This window comes from Dromiciops gliroides, chromosome 1 (genome assembly GCF_019393635.1).
Source record: "Dromiciops gliroides isolate mDroGli1 chromosome 1, mDroGli1.pri, whole genome shotgun sequence".
Classification (NCBI taxonomy): Eukaryota; Metazoa; Chordata; class Mammalia; order Microbiotheria; family Microbiotheriidae; genus Dromiciops; species Dromiciops gliroides.
This window is the reverse complement of record NC_057861.1, coordinates 125,122,287-125,137,904: the sequence shown is the minus strand read 5'-3', so window position 1 is coordinate 125,137,904 and position 15,618 is coordinate 125,122,287.

The following is a 15,618-nucleotide window of genomic DNA, read 5'->3' as shown; positions in this document are numbered from 1 at the left end:
CAACATTAACTTAACAGTGACCCAGAGAATGGGAGGTAGTATGGGAGGAAGATACCTTATATGCCCCTGTCCAGTGTGAGAATGAATCAGATTATAATGCAGTGGTAAACCTAAGGGTGTGTATTAAATATATGTAGCAGAGTTAGAAGGGTTGCAGGGCCAGGGAATCAGGGAGATCATTAGAGGGATGATGCTTTGCACAAAATAAAGAAGGGGATTAAACATTTTTAAAATATGCAACACTGAAAGATCACCCACCTAGGAACCCATTTCTATAATTATAATATTAATCTAGGGATTTAGATACATTTTTACACTGATTTGGAATAGACATCTCAAGGAAAATGAATATGTTTTAGAAGATTTAACTGGAAAGTTGACTGCTGCTCTCTTAGCCAGTGACATTATAATCTTACATAAAAAATTAAAGTGATGATTTGTTGAGTGTCTGTAGCAAACATGTAGAGTTATATCACACAATGTATTATTTTTTTAACTGGAAGCATGTCTTTCTTTGTTGAAATGGAGATGCACATAACACTGATGAACTCCCTCAGTGTCTCTATGGGTTTGAAAATTGCTCAGGTTTGTCATAAAAGAATTTGAATATTAAGTTTTCTGCTAACTCCAAGCTAGTTAGAAAGAAAATTAAAACATGCTGGGAGAGCTTGTTATTATGTGGGTGTGGACAAAAGGCACTGATGTGTAATTATCACTGAAACTGAATATACAAAATAGAGGAAACTAACATTAAAGTCATTCCATGACTCCTCAAAAGAAAGAAACAACCTTGACTAAGATCTTCTTCATGGGCCTTTTCATTTCTCCCCTACTCCCTCTTCATTCTGAGAAAGAGAGACAGAGAGAGAGAGAGAGAGAGAGAGAGAGAGAGAGAGAGAGAGAGAGAGAGAGAGAGAGAAGAAGAAAAAGAGGAGAGGAGAGGAGAGGAGAGGAGAGGAGAGGAGAGGAGAGGAGAGGAGAGGAGAGGAGAGGAGAGGAGAAGAGAAGAGAAGAGAAGAGAAGAGAAGAGAAGAGAAGAGAAGAGAAGAGAAGAGAAGAGAAGAGAAGAGAAGAGAAGAGAAGAGAAGAGAAGAGAAGAGAAGAGAAGAGAAGAGAAGAGAAGAGGGAAATAGAGATTTGTATAAAGAAATGTGTTGGCAGCTAGAGATAGGAAAATATAGAAACACATATGGATAGAGATTTTTAAAATAATAGATATGTGGGTGGAGATACAGTAGAGATATGTAAAGATTATAGAGATATAGATAGAGATTACCGAGATATATTTATAGATGATAGTGATATGCAGATAGAGACAGATGTGTAGACAGAGATAAAGATGATGGGTAGATAGATAAATGGTTGGATGGATGGATGGATGGATTTACACATGGCAAGAGAGAGAGACATGTAGATAGAAATATATAGATAGCTAAAAATAAAAACATATAGAGACAGATATCTTGATAGAAATTCATTAATAGAGAGATGATAGAGAAGAAAAGATGATAGCTATGTAGGTAGATGGTAAAAATATATAGAGAATATAGAGATGCTAACAAATGATAGAAGTAGATAGAGATATTGATAGACCATAGTGCTATGTAATTAGAGACAGAGATGTGTAGATATGGATAGCTGTATGATCTATAGAGATGATAGATAATTAGATAGATAATGGAGAAAGAAATATAAATGAGACAAGAAATATAATAGAGATCTATAGAGATAGGTAGGGACAGTTGTATTGAAAGAGATGATAAAATATGTAGTTCAATCAATTCACTTTTTTCGTTTCATTTTTTTGTTTTGTTTTGTTTTGGAGGGGCAATGAGGGTTAAGTGACTTGCCCAGGGTCACACAGCTAAGTGTCAAGTGTCTGAGACTGGATTTGAACTCAGGTCCTCCTGAATCCAGGGCCAGTGCTTTATCCACTGTGCCACCTAGCTGCCCTAATCAATTCACTTTTATTAAGTACCTTCTATGTTTCAGACACTGTGATAAACAATTGCTAGACATAATAGAGATGTAAATACGAATCACAGAGCTATGTAGACATAAGGATAATAGAGATTATAGAGGTATATCAATAAAGATAGACTATGGAGAATGCTAGAGATGATAGATAATGCTACATAGAAATAGATATGTAGCTAGAGATAGACATGCAGACAGAAATGTAGAGAGAAAAAAAATATAGAGATGAGAGATTAGAGAAATACAAACTAAAACTAACCTGAAACCAGATTTTTAAAAAATTAGTGAATGGTATTTAAAAGTTCTTTTCTTGATTCAAAATGGCATGGAGATGTCCCTGAATTCTCAGTGGCTATGCTAACTCACTGAAAAATCTGGAAGTTCCTAACAAACTGAAACATTTTTGGATACCAGATAGTCGGCCACTAGAAATTATTTTTTTTTTTCCTAGCTACTCATGAATTTCATCTATCAACCTGTAGGCTGCAACCTGTATGGCTACATTCATAAAATGTCAGCTTGAACAATAACATTGTTTCTCAAAATTTGATTAACCTGAGCATTTATCTGGACTGGCATGCAAAAGAAACTAAGGAAAAACAAAAGATAAACAAAAGTCAAGGCCACTCCCCTCTACACTCTAGGATCATATTTTGGAAAACCTCTGGATGGTCCACTGCCATTAATGCAGAAAACTTTTTATTTCTGCACAAATCTTTTTTGCCTTCCATTTTGTGTTTCTTTGTTGTCTTTTCAATTTCATTTTTAAATAGCCCAAGTTTGAATCTGGTTTAGTTTTTTTTAGAAAGTTTTCCAAGTTTTCTGCAAAACTGTTATTGTCTCCTTTGCTTCTTTCTAATTTATATAGTGAAACTAGTCTATCAACTTTTGTAAAATTTTACAAAGATGTTTATATTAATTCTAAACTATGTTTGCCTTTGGTGCCATAACTCTCTGCTATACCAAACTCTAGTCTATCCTCTACAAAACTTTCAGAGGAATATTCATTAAACAAGTCTGATCATGCCCTCCTCACAAAGCTTTACTGGCCCCTTTCTTTGACTCTAAAGTAAAACATAACCAATGATTTGGCATTCAAGGCACATTACTCCACTTTCATTATTATACCTTCCAGGCAACTTGTTGTTCCACATGCATAGAATTCCATGTCCTGGCTACTTGATTTATAAAAACCGACTCTCGTGCCTGGAATGCACTTGCTTCTTTTCTCTAAAATTGAGGGGTTTTAGAATTGCTAGTTCCTTTCAAAGTTTAGCTCAGTTGTCACCTTATCAATGAGAACTTTCGTGACCTCTCCTCCCCTTACTGTCTCGCCAGATACTAGTTTTTCAGGAAATGATGACTGTCTTTGAATAGACAACAAAATCAACTTCATCATTTCTTTTATTTTTCTTTACAAGAAGAAACTGAGATCTATCTTCTCATTTAGACACAATCACTATTTTTCTTATGGTATCATAGATAGAATATGTTGGCCAGTACTAGTGTAAGATGGCTTAGGCAAGGTGTAAACAAAATAAGAATTTCTAATTAATTAGGTGGATCCCTAAGTGCCAATATGCAGAGCATAGATGACATCAAAATAGTTCTATAAATCTTAAAACAATACAAAGCCTTCTTAGTGATTGCCACACTAAGCCAAATTGCCTAACCATCCACACTAGAAAAAACATTGTGTGGAAAATGCATATTTCACACCTCATGGTAGCTCAATTCATTAATTCAGCCCATCAATATATGTATATTGGACAAGCACTCCCATGAGTAATGAGCAAGGCCTGTAACTTAGTTAAGAAATAGGACTGTATTAACAACAGGATTTGCAATGATTCCTAACTGCTCAAGGTTTTGAGGACACATATGCAAAGAACAAAACAATTCTTATTTGCAAAGATTTTACATTCTCAAGGGGAAAACAGCAAGAAAATATACAATTAGATACAGTATAAAGTTAATAAATGTAAATATATTCAAAGTGGTTAAATACAAGGTAGTTTGGAAAAATGGGTACTAACAGCTGAAGGACTGATAACCTCATATAGAAGATAGTCCTTGAACTGTCTTTAAAGGATGAAAGGAATTTTGTGAGGTTGAGCTATAGAAGGAATGCATTCAAAAAATGAAAGAGAGCCAATGCAAAAGCATGAAAATGAAAAATAGAGTGATTATATGTGTGAGTAAGAAGGAGAATGTCAGTTTTTATTCCACAGAAGTGTGAAGATGTGTGTGTGCTGTAGGAGTGGAGAGTTATAATATCCAATGACCCTGAGAAGGCTACAACATGACTCGTAGGCAGCACCATATACTATGTGGATCCATTGGAGACCTCTGTCCTAGGTGGGACAGAACAGGATGGTAGCAAGATTTTGTTAAGCTACTTCAGAATGGAGTGCAATTTAAAACAGGAATTGTTTATTTCTGGAATTTGGTGTTGACCATAGAAAGCAAAATACCACCAATAAGAGGGAATTACTGTAAAAAAGAAAAAGGATTGTATATGTATATATAGAACTATAATGTACACATATGAATATATACATATATATGTATTGCATATGTGTGTATATATGTATATACATATAGAGAGTGAGATAGAACTAGATAGCTTTTGAATCATATTTTTCAGTCATCTCTGACTCTTTCATGACCCCATTGGGGGTTTTCTTGGTAAAGATACTGGAATGGTTTGACATTTCCTCCTCTAGCTCATTTTACAGATGGGAAACTGAGGCAAATAGGGTTAAGTGACTTGCCACACAACTATTAAGTGTCTGAGGCCAGATTTGAAATTAGGAGGACAAGCCTTCTTGATTCCAGGCCCAGAGCCACCTAGCTTTGTGTGCATATTCATATAAATGTATGTAAATATGTAAATACATACATACACATTTAGACATACACATTCATGGAAATACACAGCTAAGAAGTATAGAACATAAAGGAACCCAGCATGATGTCATAAAAAAACCACTTGATTTAAAGGTGTTTTTTTTTTAAAGGACCTGTGTTCAGTTTCCTTCTTGTTATTTGCTATGTGACCTTCAGCAAGTAGCTTACCCTTTCTAAGCCTCAGTTTCCTTATCTATAAAATGAGGGGATTGGATTAGATAATCTCTAATACTTTTTCTAAATCATATGATCCTAAGGCATGGATGTGTTGAGATATGTATCAATGAAGCAGCAACACACAAAACTATCAAATAGCAAAATAATGATATTTCCATGGATGTTGTAAGATATTTATTTTTCATAATCACAACCTTGAAATCCTTCAGATGATATCATTACTCTGGATAAGAGCTCAGTGATCTGTGACATTTCCTTTTAAAATGAAAGTCAGTCCTGAGGTACAAAATACAAGTGCCAAGAAGCACCCTCGTAATCCCCATGCTTTTCTCATTTTGAATGCAATCAATTCAAAAGCTCAAGTGGCTTCTTCACAGATTTTTCACACACATGTCTGTAGTCTTTATAAGACAAGTTTCATCTTGAAAATTATTTTTGTGGCCTGATTTACAAATTTCTTAAATTGACAAAAAGAAATAGATAATATTGCATTGAAATCGTTGTTGTTCTGACCTTAAGAAATCATAAATCACTTTTCATTCACTGATAAAATCGTTCTTTAGTGATACTGAGCGTGCCCTATCAGGAAAAGGGTAATTATATAATTATTTTTAATTGCCTGTTTTCTTTCTGGCTCTAAAATTAATGTTGTCTTTATCTTGTGTATGAGAGAAGTCAATTCTAGTTATATGTGAATTACTGTGCAATTGCCAATGAATTGATTTTTTTAAAAGATCACAACTTCCCAATTAAAATTACAAATGAAAATTTTGAATAAATATTTTTAACTAACAGTAGCTTAGGACATTATAGGGTGCAAATGTGCAGTGAGTTTGCCTGTGACTATTTTGAACAATTTCAATCTGTTCTGAAATAGATTTTTTAAAATGAGATGATACTTTTTAAAATAAAACTACTCTGTAATTGGGGCAGCTAGGTGGCACAGTAGATAGAGCACTGGTTCTAGAGTCAGGAGGATGTGCGTTCAAATCTAGTCTCAGACACTTGACACTTACTAGCTCTGTGACCCAGGGCAAGTCACTTAACCTGATTGCCTCAAAGCACTCAGGGCCATCTCCACTTGTCCTGACGTATATCTTGCCACTGAACTTAGAAGACTCTGGAGGAGAGGGTGAGGCTGGTAACTTTGCACAGCCTCCCTCACTTAAATCTAATTCAGTGCAAGTCATGACATAATGTCCTGATATCATGGTCCTCGTTGAGAATGAAGGACAAACAACAAGAACAACTCTGCAACTAAAAAAATAATGAAATCAAAAAATTTTTGAAATCACAAGAATCAAGGTTACCAGAACTTGGAATATTTTACTTGAAGGTAGAAGTTCTCTGTTATTACTGTTTGTATTTTATGTTTCCCTATGCCATACCTCTGCATTTAAAGCCTTTCACAAGTGTTCACATGTTTTCTTACTAGTTACTCTTTTTCATGTAGTCTATGGTCCAGTCAATCTTGTTATCTTGCTGCTCCTCCATCTCTAACCTCCTTGCCTTTGCACAGGATTTATTGCCTTCCCTTCTTACTTCCATCTCTTAGAATCCCTAAGTTCTATCAAAGGTCATCTCAAGTGCTACCTCCTTAGTGAGTCCTTTTCTGATCACCTAGGTTTCAGTGCCTCCCTCCCAAACTTATCACTATAAAATAAGCCTCTACTTACTATCTCTGTATGTTTTGTTTACACTTATATTATGTACATCTTTTCCTCCCCAAAGCCTATAAGCATCTTTGAGGATGGTGACTTTTATCTTCAAACCCCTAATCCCCTAGCACATAGCAGGCACTTAGTGCTTTTTTTTGATTAATGTATTATTAGCTGATATGGTACTTCGTGTACTTGTCTACAAAGGAGCATGATTGGTAGAAACTGATGAGTATCTTTTTTGCCCATAATAGTATTTTTTCCAAATACATGTAAAAAAAGTTTTTAACATTCATTTTTGTAAGATTTTGAGTTCAAAATTTTTCCCTTCCTCCTTTCTCTCCCCCTCCCTAAGATAGCAAGCAATATTATATAGGTTATACATGTTCAATCATGTTAAACATATTTCCACATTAATTATGATGTGAAAGAAGAATCAGAACAAAAGTGAAACATCATGAGAAAGAAAAAAGTGAAAATTGTATATTTTGATACGTATTTAGAATCCATAGTTCTTCCTCAGGATGTGGATAGCATTTTCCATCATGAGTCCTTTGGAATTGTCTTGGATTATTGTATTGCTTAGAAGAGCTAAATCTATCACAGTTGATCATCACACAATGTACCTGTTACTGTCTACATTGTTCTTCTGGTTCTGCTTACTTCACCCAACATTGGTTCATGTAAGTCCAGGTTTTTCTGGAATCCATTTGCTTGACATTTCTTATACTTATATATTGTGCTATAGCACAATAGTATTCCATTATATTTATATATAACAACTTGTCCAGCCATTTCCCAATTGATGGGCATCCCCTTAACTTCCAATTATTTGCCACCACAAAAAGAACTTCTATAAATATTTTTGTACATGTAGGCTCTTTTACCTTTTTGGGGGATACAGAAATAGCAGTGGTATTGCTGTATCAAAGGGTATGTGCAGAAACTGCTGAGTATCAATCTCTCAGATATTAGAACTGTGTGGAATCATTATAGTTGTTGTTGAATTGTTTCAATAATGTCCAACTCTTCATGACTTCACCCCATTTCGGGGTTTCTTTGCAAAGATACTGGAGTGGCTTTCTATTTTCTTCTCCACCTTATTTTAGAGATGAAGAAACTGAGGCAAACAGGGTTAAGTGACTTGCACAGTTAGTAAGTTTCTAAGGTCAGATTTAAACTCAAGTCTTCCTGACTCTAGGCCCAGCACACTATCTGTTATACTACCCAGCTATCCATGTTGAATCACAGAATCAACAAAAGGGAAGGGACCAGGGGGCAGCTAGGTGGCACAGTGGATAAAGTACTGGCCCTGGATTCAGGAGGACCTGAGTTCAAATCCAGTCTCAGACACTTGACACTAGCTGTGTGACCTTGGGCAAGTCACTTAACCCCCATTTCCCTGGAAAAAAGGGGAGGAAGGGACCTCAAAAGTCTTTTATTTCAACCCCTTCATAATAAAAGCTCTTCAAAAGTCCTGACAAGGCTTAATTTCCAGATATTGTTGTTCTTCAGTCATTTCAGTCTGACTCTTCATGACCCTATTTGGGATTTTCTTGGGAGACATAGCAGAGGGGTTTGCCATTTTCTTCTCCAGTTAATTTTACAGAGGAAACACAAGGCAAACAGGATTAAGTTACTTGTCCAGAATTACACAGTTAGTAAGTATCTGAGGCCAGATTTGAATTCAAGGAGATGAGCCTTCATGACTTCTGATCCGGCACTCTATCTATTTTGCCACCTCACTGCCCCTTGCATCCAGATGGTTAATGTATAAAGGATAACTAGGGGTGGGTAGAAGAGGAGGGAGCAAAATGGGAAATTTGGGCAATATTAAACCAAAAGATGGCAATTTGAAAAAAAATAAAACTACTGAGGAGTATCTCAATACTTCTGAAGGAAACCTGTTGCATACCCAACTGAGCCCAAGGTGAATTTTACTATTTGCCTATTTGTAATCTGTCACGGGTTGAAATTATTATTTGTCCCATCTATGTCAATCAGTTTCCTCAAACATGATGTTAAGAGTAATGGTTTGGGGGCAGCTAAGTGGCACAGTGGATAAAGCACCGGCCCTGGATTCAGGAGGACCTGAGTTCAAATCTGGCCTCAGACACTTAATACTTACTAGCTGTGTGACCTTGGGCAAGTCACTTAACCCCATTTGCCTCACACACCCCCAAAAAAACAACAAAAAACCAACAAAAAAGTAGTAATGGTTCACAGGACTCCTAACCCTATGGCTCAGAGTCATAACATTAACCTTTCCAAACGATCACATTTTTCCAAATAAATACAACATTAAAATAAACTTTGTGCTGGGCCTCATTCTTTTCTCCCTCAATATTTTCTTTCATGATGATCTCATCAGCTCTTATGAATTCCATTAAAATACACATACAGATGACTTTGAGATCTATTTTGCTGGCCCTAACCTCTCTTTTGGCTTCTAGCTTAACATTTCCAAATTTCTACTGGACATCTCAAACTGGATGTCCCATAAGCATCTTAAACTCAAAATATAAAAAACTGATTTCATTACCTTTTCTCCAAAATCCTTTTCTCTTCCTAATTTTCCTATTATTAAGAGTACCATTATCCTCCCGATCAGCCAAGCTTACAACCTAAATGCTATCCTCACTCTCTGTCTCTGTCTCTGTCTCTATCTCTGTCTGTGTCTGTCTTTCTGTATCCATCTCTGTCTCTGTCTCTCTGTTTCCCTGTCTCTCTGTCTCTCTCTTTGTCTCTGTCTCCCTGTCTCTCTGTCTCTTTCTCTCTCTGTGTGTCTCTCTCATATTACATCCGTTTCCAAATCTTGTTTCTATCTTGCCAAAATCTCTCATAAAAACCACATTCTCTCCTCTGACACTGCCACTCCAGTGGTATAGGGCCTTGCCTCATCAACTTGGCTGGCCCTCATCTATTCACATTGGACCATTATGATAGTAGTCTGTTGATTCCCTGCCTCTCTTCACTTCAGTTCATCCCCCACTCATCTATCAAATGTGCCTTTCTGAAAGGACAGATCTATGTCAAACCCACACAAATTAAATAAAATCCAGTGGCTCCCTATTACCTCCAAGAATGACTATAAAATTCTGTTTGACCTTTAAAGCCCTTCACAAGCTATACCCTTCCTATCTTTCCAGTCTTCTTATACTCTATGATCCACTGACACCTAGCTCTTTGCTATTCCTCAAACAAGACGTTACCTCTAATAACTCTGCCTTTTCTTTGGATGTCTCTTATGCTTATTTTTCCTGTTTCTATCTGCCTCCTAACTCCCCAGACTTCCTTAAAATTTCTGCTTCTGTAAGAAGTCTTTCTTGGTCATCTTTAATGCTAGTACTTTCTCTGTTATTTTCAATTTATTCCATATAAATCTTGTTTAAAGATAGTTGTTGGCATAATGTCTCTCCCAATAGATTGTGAGCTCTTTAAGCCAGGAACTGTTTCTGCCTTTGTATCCCAGTATAGGTATTTAATAAATGATTCTTTAGTGGCTTTTCTTCCTAATTTTCTGAGATTCTACATTATCCCTATATTCCTAATGAAAACCTTTGCTCTACCAAGGAACTGGTGCTCCAGCACGCTATTCACTACTACCTCTAGTTGTTGAAATAAATGTAGTTAATATATCAAAAAATAGAAAAGAATAATAATAGTTACTATTTTATAGCACTTTAAAATTGATAAAATGCATTGCAAATATCACCTCATTTGTGCACACAACACTGGGGTATAGCTGTTATTATCATCCCCTCTGAAAATAAGGAATCTGAGGTTAAGTGACTTATACCTGATTACACAGCTAGTAAATGTCTAAGGCTGGAATTGAATTTAGATATTCCTGACTCCAGGTCCATTGTGTTATCCATTTCACCCCATCATTGCAACTAATAACTTTTTTTTTTTGATGAGGCAATTGGGGTTAAGTGACTTGCCCAGGGTCACATAGCTAGTAAGTGTTAAGTGTCTGAGGCCAGATTTGAACTCAGGTCCTCCTGAATCCAGAGCCGGTGCTCTATCCACTGTGCCACCTAGCTGCCCCCCTGCAACTAATAACTTTGATGAAATGGAACAGAGGGAAGTTAAATCATCATGAGGAAGAAAGCTAGTGTGTTTATCATGCTTATGCATTAATGGAAAAGAGGTATTCCATTAAGGTAACAATCATTTTGCCTGGTTTGCTATATAAAAAAACATATAATACTGTCTTTAAAGCAAACTAATAAAGTAGTCTAAAATTGAAAATCTTAGATCAAATTGAAAAGATGTACCTTGAACAGTTAATTTGGGAAGGAAGGGCAGTCTTCTCTCACTACTCAAATAAAATCATATAGGCAGACAGTGGCTCTCCCTAACATATTAGCCAATATTTTTCTGATTTATGATATTTCTCTTCCATCTCCTAGGGTGCATCCCAAGTATTCCTCCATTTAATCTTTAAAAGACTTTTGAATAGCCTCAATACCACTTCAGGTATAATCAGCAAAGGGCATGTGAAATCCATTTTAATTCAAAACATTGTACAAAAGAAATAAAAGTACTTATTGCTATCCTTAATGTGAGTGATATTTGATTAATTCACAAGGGTTCCTTATGTTGTTTTTCTTTCGATTACATGTGAAGCTTCCTTCTTAAAATAGGGCAAATAGATTTTCTTTTTACCATTATTTTTCTCCATTCTAGGAATCTATCTTTTGATACTTCTCTTGAACTTACTGAAAAAAAAGTGTGACCATTACACGTGAAGATATGTTTCTGCTACTCTGATTCTACCAGAATTTCACTAATTCATTACTCTATATGTTAAACACCTCCTGTGCGCATAACATGGAGTAAAATCATTTTGAGGAATGAAAAGTACAGGACCATATTCCTGCCCAGAAAACACTTTCCAGTCAGTTGAAGCAATAAAAACACATGAAATGTTTATAAGACACCACCTCTCTGGGTCCTCAGGTTTTTCACCTGTAAAATAATGGGTCATATGGTTATAAATTTACTCAGTTAACAGGTATTTATTAAATACAATGCCTGCATTGTGCTAAGTGCTAGGGATACAAAGAACGAGAAAAATCATTCTGCTCTCAAGGAGCTCACAATTGTATGGGGAATAAAACATGCAAAGAACTATTAGTATAAAACCAAGATATATACAGGATAAATTGGAGATTATCTTAGAGAGAAAGCACTAAGAATAAAGAGGACTAATAAAGGTATCTTGATTTGAAAGAAACTAGGGAAGCCACGTGGCAGCAATGAGTAGGGTAATAGTTCGAGGCATTGGAGATAGCTTTTGAAAATCTGTGGAATTACCGGATAAAGTGTCTTCTTGTTTGAGGAATGGCATGTAGGTCAGCATCAAAGGATCAAAGCGTAGAGCTAGGAGGTAGAGTAATATGTAAGAAAACTGGAAAGAGAGAAAGGATACAGGTTATGAAGGGCTTTCAAAACCAAAAACTGGATCTCAGAGATAACTTATTTTACCACATTTTACAGATGAGGTAAGCATCAAATGGAAGATTGGAACCCAATCCTCTGATTACAGATCCAGTACATGGATTAAACTAACTGATTGCTAAGGGTCTCCTTCCTTCTTGAAATCTTATGAGTCTTTGATAAATAATAGCAACAAGTGATATATAATATGTTCCCAAAGGTCACTAAATGCAGTCAATTCTGTAGAAGATAATAAGAATGTAAGGTTTGGGGTTTTCTGTTTGTTTGTTTTTTGTTTTTATTGTGGGAAAAGTTTCATTCTTGTATTTGTATCTCCACCACCTGGAACAGCACCTGGCACAGAGTAGGTACTTAATATGGCCTTGACTGATTGATAAAAACATGAAAAGTTTTCCAAGATCATCACAGTTCCCAATCACCCTGAAACCTATTTCCAGTAAAAGCCTGAATTGTTTTTCCTTCCTAAAGAGTTTGTAGAAATGGGAATATAAGGAAATAGGGGAAAAGGTATTTTACCAGTTCTGTACTTCATTTCAGTATCCCTAGTCATCTAAGTAATGAGAGAGATTTTTTTTTCTCCCATAAAGAAATTGTATTTCAAGGATTAGGGGAAGGGGATAGGAAAAAGCACAACTTTCTTCTATATAAATGATTTTCTTTGTAATCCTATGTATTTTTTATTGTCTATAGGCTCTTGATCTCTCCTTGTTCCTTGGGGCATCAATGCTGGGCTAGCCATAAAACACAGCTTGGATTTTGAATATCAGCTTCCTGTAACTAACTGTCCCGACCTTTAAAAATCCCAAAATCTGAGATATTACTTGATTTACTTAGAAAAGGATGAATTGAAAGACCAAGGACTGAGGCTTTTTCCTTAGGGATATATGGCCTCAGCATGTGGAGGCCCTAAGGCCTTCTCCCTTAACAGCATAGTCTCTCTCACCAGATGTCATGAAAAAACAAAAAGCAACAACAACAACAACAACAACAAATAACAACAAAAACCAAGTAGTTGAATGAAATAAGGATAAAAGAGCAAGATATTTTATTAATAGTCCATCTACTATGAATATCACAGATGATAGAATAGCATGCTTATTTCATGTATAAATCAAATAGCTTATTGCCTTTAGAATGGATAACAGCACATACTTTAAAGCCATGGAGGACAAAATCCTATCTTCAACTCTGTTTTATCAACAAAGACAGTTCCTTCACCTGTGTAATTTGGGAGAGAGGCTTTCACCTGTGTTTTAACATAATATAATTTCCAATCTACATCTTAGAGAATCAGGTTAAATTCTATCATTAACAACAAAATCTAGAGTCCGAACATTTCCAGTGAGAGGGTTCCTTCCATGTGTTGAACAGTACTCTATATTTCTTTCATGTCTCTCTCTCTACATGTTGAACAATACCCTATATTACCTTTATATTTCTCCATTGTTTCATTGTTCTTTATCATATTACTTTATATTTCTCTATCATTTTAGTCTTCATTATGCCTTAGAGAAAAAAGTTCATACTACTGTTACAGACTTAACTCTTCTCAGTAATACAATGATCCAGGATAATCCCAAAAGACTTATGGTGGAAAATGCTCTCTACATTCAGAAAAAGAACTATGGAGTCTGAATGATGATTGAAGCACACGATTTTCACTTTCGTTGTTGCTATTTTTGTCGTTGTTCTTGTTTATTTTTTATGTGTTTTTTTCTTTTGTTCTGATTCATCTCTTAAAACATAACTAATGTGGAATTATGTTTAACATGATTGTAATGTATAACCTATATCAGATTGCTTGGTGGTCATGGGAGGGGGAAAAATTTGGAATTCAAATAAAAATATTAACATGTAATTGGGAAAAATTAAAAATAAAAATAAAAAATGTTCATACTATGTAGGAAACTGACAAGTATAGCTACTGATATATGATCTTTATGTGTGTGTGTGTAATAGTATCTATTGAAAGGCAGAATGCAATTAGTAGGATCTGAATTTTGATCATATACTGAACCAGAAATAAGACTTATTTTGAACAAATATGAAAGCAAAATCAAGCATTTATTTACATAAACTTTATTAGCATTAGGATTAACTTTAAAAAGAATAGTATGAATGTTGAAGGACAGATTTAAATATGCAGTAATAAATTAGGATTTTAGGAATAAGACTATTGGACTATAAATAATACATGCTTAAAAATTGGGGATTTGTTCATTCAACCCACCAAAAAAATGTTTGTATTTAAAAGCCAGCAGAACAGATGTTAATCAAACTTAATTAAATGAGGATTTGACTGATTCAGTTGGAATAAAAACTACCTTCAACCTTTTCCTGCATTTCCAGTTGTATAGTCACCAAAAAGTAACTTTTTTTCTCTTTTTCTATTGCATGCATCTTTGAATCTCCAAATTCCTGGAACTAAAAGAAAAATAACAAAGATACCATAACATGGCCTGCTCTGTTTCATTCAGCTTCCTACTTGAGGATTTCTGCCCCGTTGAAAAGTGAATCAGTAGACTTTGGCAGTTCACTTTCAATGCTTTAAAAATAAAATTCTTCTCCTTTGCACTCAGTATTTTGAATAAAATATTATATGTAACCCCTGGCCCAGAACCAAAGTTCCTGCATTATGTATGTAAGGTTCATCCACAGGGGCCTTCTCACATAATCATACTCTGCTTTATTCTCCACTCAGGATTTCCTCCTAGAAACCCCACAATTATTTCATTTCTAAGTGTCCTCAATAAAAAAGAAAATGGGTCCTTAGTTCCCATGTAAGCTCCAGGCAGAGAATCCACGAAATACAGAACAAGATTTAGGTCACTAAAAAAAAATACAAAGGACTCAGACCTACAACCATATACAGTCAAAACATGTTTCCCTCCTTCTCCAAAGCTGTATGAGAACTCAGTGTTATCCAACACTCCTCCTCTGAGTTTGTTTAAGAATTTCTTTTCTAACTGGGATGGTAATCCATTATTGGTGAAGTTGTGAACTGATCCAAACATTCTGGAGAGTAACTTGGAACTATACCCCAAAAGGTATAAAAATGTGTATACTCTCTGATCAAGAAATACCACTGCTAGGTTTGTATCCCAAAGACATCCCAAAAAAAGAGAAGAAAAAAAGATACATTTGTACTAAAATATTTACAGCAGCTCTTTTTGTGGTAGCTAAGAATTAGAAACCAAAGGAATGCCTATCAAATGGGGAATGGATAAACAAGCTGTGGTATATGATTGTAATGGAATATTATTGTCCTATAAGAAATGAAAAACAAGATGATTTCAGAAAAACCTGGAAAGATTTATGTGAACTGATGTATAGTGAAGTGAACAGAACCAAACGAATGTTGTACACAATAACAGCAATATTATTCAATGAACTATGAATGACAACTATTCTCAGCAATACAATGATCCAG